This window comes from Phaethon lepturus, unplaced genomic scaffold, assembly GCF_000687285.1.
Source record: "Phaethon lepturus isolate BGI_N335 unplaced genomic scaffold, ASM68728v1 scaffold28351, whole genome shotgun sequence".
NCBI lineage: Eukaryota > Metazoa > Chordata > Aves > Phaethontiformes > Phaethontidae > Phaethon > Phaethon lepturus.
Genome location: NW_010516036.1, coordinates 1,528 through 6,223, shown reverse-complemented (window position 1 = coordinate 6,223; position 4,696 = coordinate 1,528). Strand labels below are relative to the sequence as shown.

The window sequence follows — 4,696 nt, the reverse complement described above, 5'->3', positions numbered from 1 at the left end:
TGGCGGCGGCTGCCCAGCCTCAACCTTCAGTAGCTGAATCGTACTACCAGACAGGTGGGTGGCATGATTCAAACTCCTGTCATTATACACAGTCTGTGTACTACTTTAATACCTTAACAATATGTTTTTGAATATTTCACATTATCCAGATTTTTTTGTTGTTTTTGTTTTGACATGTAATCCCTGTCAATCTGTAGAAAACTTTGCTGCACCTAGAACTTGAACATTATTGTGACATTGCCATAAGTAACTATCTTTGAGGTTTGGATTGTTATTAAATACACTCAAAACATACTTCTAGGCAAACTTTTTTGCTGAAATAAGTTCAAAAAGTCAATGGTGGGTTCAGATGATATCTTGGTTAGAAAGACTGGGGGTTTATTTAATTCTTTAGTTACTTAATGTATGTAGTTCTTTAATTATCAGTATCATGAATGCTACAAAGCATAATTCCTATTTACTTTTTTTACTATAATTAGGAATAATAAGAAAGTTTAGATGCACTTTGGTTTAGTGTACTATAGTAAAACCATTGAACGAGAAGGTTGTTTAAAAACATGTCAGCACAGTTAAAAATACATAAATAAATCTGAGGCTTACTAGTGTGAGCTATGACACAATTACACAGTTGTGTGATATATGATAGGCAATGCATAACCATTACTGTAAACAAAAAAACAAAAACCCAAACAAAAAAAAGGGGCAAAACCCAACCAAACTAAAACAAAACCCACTTGTTTTATGTTTATTCCCCAGCATATCATTAAGTATCACTTAATATGGTTTGCATTCCATTCAACTAAAACATATCAATGTTTGTACACTTCTATTTTCTACCCTACTTAGCTCCAAAAGCAGGATATAGCCAAGGGGCAACTCAGTATACCCAAGCCCAGCAAACACGACAAGTGACAGCTATAAAACCTGCAACCCCAAGTCCAGCAACAACTACGTTTTCTATATATCCAGTATCCTCTACTGTGCAGCCAGTAGCAGCTGCAGCTACTGTTGTTCCATCCTATACTCAAAGTGCAACGTATAGTACAACAGCGGTTACTTATTCTGGTAAGAATTTTGCATATTATGTTGCTCTGGGATCTTTGCAGTTGTTACAGGAGAGTATTTAAATACTCAGAATTTTAGCAGTTTGTGTTCAATTACATCGTAGTCTACTGAGGAGTATCAACTGGTTACATGAAAATATTTTGCCATTACATGTGAGAATGTACAAAGCATTGTCATTTGCTACGTGCACAGTGTTTTGTGACTTACTGTAAGGCCTGAAAAGAAAAGATGGGTGGTAGAAAAAATAAGGAAACATGTTCACATAAATATAACCCAGGGAAATTGGGAGCATGCTGCCATCAAACAGCAGTTACAGAGACAGGGAGGAGCAGTCCAATATAAATCTTGTAAGTTTGGGTTGTCTTGACCCAAAATGGGAGGAGAATGGGTGCTAAAAAAAAAAAACAAACAACTTTCCTTCAAACATTAGAAATCCAAAAAGTAGTTAACGTCTTTTCATCTTTAACTTTATGGCCAGATAGTAATCAACTGGCATATTATAGCTACCTTGAACTTTTTCTTTTGTTTTGTTTTCTGTATAAAAAGGGATTTTAAGACTTCCTTGAAACAGAGCCTGATCAGAGGATTAAAATAGTTGAACCAGTAGATGTAGAAAGTTTATGGGAAAACTGGCTCAAAGGTATGAAAGCCCAGTTTCCTTGATTTATTCAACTTTGATACTAGAAACCAAGGAGTTTGTAGACAGGGTATGCTGCAGAGGTTTTAGTGGGCAAGCAGCTTATCTGCACTAAAACAATTTAAATCAGTGAAATAGAATGTAATAGCACTAGCCATTCTGTCTTTTCTCTTCACACACACACACCCCCACCACCCCCACACCCCCCCCCCATAATATCTGTCCTCTTTTTCATTTTGGAACTTGAACAGTAAATCTAGTTCTGGAAGACTGCTTACTTCAAGTGGCCTTTGATAAATCTTTTATTAAAATGCTTGTTATATCATACCTGGTCTTACCAGATGTACCAGGAAATTTCACATATTCTTTAGGGATGTGTTGTGGTTTAACCCCAGCTGGCAACTAAGCACCACACAGCTGCTTGCTCACTCCCCCACAGTGGGATGGGGAGAGAATCCAAAGGGTAAAAGTGAGAAAACTTGTGGGTTGAGATAAAGACAGTTTAATAGGTAAAGCAAAAGCCATGCACGCAAGCAGAGCAAAACAAGGGATTCATTCACTAATCCCCATGGGCAGGCAGGTGTTCAGCCATCTCCAGGGAAGCAGGGCTCCATCAGGTGTAATGGTTACTTGGGAAGACAAATGCCATAACTCCGAACATGTCCCCCCCTTTCTTCTTCCCCTCAGCTTTATATACTGAGCATGATGTCATATAGTATGGAATACCCCTTTGGTCAGCCTGGGTCAGCTGTCCTGGCTGTGTCCCCTCCCAGCTTCCCGTGCACCCCCAGTCTTCTTGCTGGCAGGCCAGCACAAGAAGCTGAACAGTCCTTGGCTGCTTAGCAACAACTGAAAACATCAGTATGTTATCAACATTATTTTCATTCCCAGTCCAAAACAGAGCCTCATACTAGCTTCTATGAAGAAAATTAACACCATCCCAGCTGAAACCAGGACAGGATGCTTTGATATATCTAACATAACTGTGTATCTGCAAAGATTTGTCCAAAATCAAATATATTCCTGGTACAAGTGGTATGCTATGTATTTGTGTACTGTGAAACATCAAGAAAAATTCAGACTGCCTAACAAGATCTCAACAAATTGTTTATGTCCTGCCCCCCCTTATGCAATATGCTTGAAATTAGTGTATTATGTAATTGATATAAGATGTATGGTGATGTAACATTTATTTTATTTTGATCTTTGAGGTACCTCTTATTCCGGCTATGAAGCCGCAGTGTATTCAGCTGCATCATCCTATTACCAGCAGCAGCAGCAACAGAAACAGGCAGCAGCTGCTGCTGCTGCTGCAACAGCTGCTTGGACAGGGACCACCTTTACTAAAAAGGCACCATTCCAAAATAAGCAACTGAAACCAAAGCAACCTCCCAAACCACCCCAGATCCACTACTGTGATGTTTGTAAGATCAGCTGTGCTGGACCACAGGTACCTGAATTATGTAATATTCTGTTATATGCTTTAGTCATAATTTTTTCAGCTTAAAAAAAAAAGACTCCTTTAAGAATATTTGTTAATTTTTAAAGACCTGGTTCTATACTTTTACTAAAGGAACAATTAAAATGTGTGCTATTATAGAAAGAGGTCCTATGAGAAGACAAAAAGATGCATCCCCTTAGCTTGTAGAGAGAAGCTTCAGCTGTGCTTTGGACTCCAGAAGTATTCTAAACTTTGAATTTGATTTGCTTTTTTAGCATAGCAAACTTCTTAGAAAATACGATTTTCAAAACTTTGTGAATGGTAAGCCTGAAAATTTATTCTTCATTGTATTCCAGCATTCCAGTTTAGTTTCATAGTGGGTACAAGTGCATAAAAAGTAGATATCAATTCATGCACAGTGTTTGTGTATGTGTTTGGCAAAACAGTTCTTACTCTTTAGGTAAATTTGTCATTATTTCCCACCCTGTCTGCTCTATAGATTGCTGGTGTTGGTATAGGAACAAATAGCAACTTCTGTGTTTCATTTTCAGCATAGCTTTATTTACGCGCTACCTTCTTTTGAATTTATTTTTTTTAATTCTTTGGATACATTTAACAACTGTGATCTTGCAGTTTGAGGAAATTCAAAATCAATAATAATTCAGTGCAATGCAGGAAAATGCAACTGAGATGCAGTTTTCTGGTCTTATCAAGCTTTCAATGGTAATATCTGTTGACCAGTACTTGATTGAGGAAATGAGAAGGTAGAGGAGGAAAGACCATATTGTATTACCTAGAAGTGGAATCCTGGTGGTGAAGAAAATTTCTTGGCCTTAGAAGTGGCCTACTTATGCCTTAGAGCATGTCATATGGAAGAAATGTTCAGCGTAGGAAGTATTTCTCATGCAAAGCATGTGTTTTATGCTATGTTCTATATTACATGTATTCACATGAATAATGAACGAGTAATGCAAAGACAGCTTGTTTTGTGTGTATTGTTTATTTAAACAGACTTATAAAGAACACTTAGAAGGCCAGAAACACAAAAAGAAAGAAGCAGCATTAAAAGCTTCCCAGAACACCAATAACAGCAGCACTCCTGCTCGTGGAACTCAGAATCAGTTGCGCTGTGAGCTTTGTGATGTGTCTTGTACAGGAGCAGATGCTTATGCTGCCCATATCCGTGGAGCCAAGCATCAGAAAGTAAGAACTTTCTCTTGTCCTTATTATACAAGTCAGTCATATATTTCTTCCCATCATTTTTTCTCATCTTAGAGAGGAGAAAATACACAGAAACAATATATTTTGAATTACTTTGTTTAAAGATGTTTAGTTCTGCTTTTTGTTCCAAACTTATCTTTAAGCTCACTATTAGAAGGGCCTTGTTGGGAGAAAGGGGGAAAAATATTGCCACGGCATCAATGAGAAGAGGATGTATTGGGGAAAGTATGGGTATTTCTTGCAAAGAAAATTGGCATGTGGGAGCAAGGAACAATGTTCTGTAGCAGACTTTATGACGAGTGTGTTTGGAAGAGTTTTGGTAAGCATGCTTT

At 37.7% G+C, this 4,696-nt stretch overlaps 1 pseudogene; it reads left to right on the top strand.

Moving 5' to 3' along the window:
- Window positions 1-4,346, top strand: part of LOC104627627 — a 7,275-nt pseudogene extending 2,929 nt beyond the window's left edge.
- The last annotated feature ends 350 nt before the right edge of the window (window positions 4,347-4,696 follow it).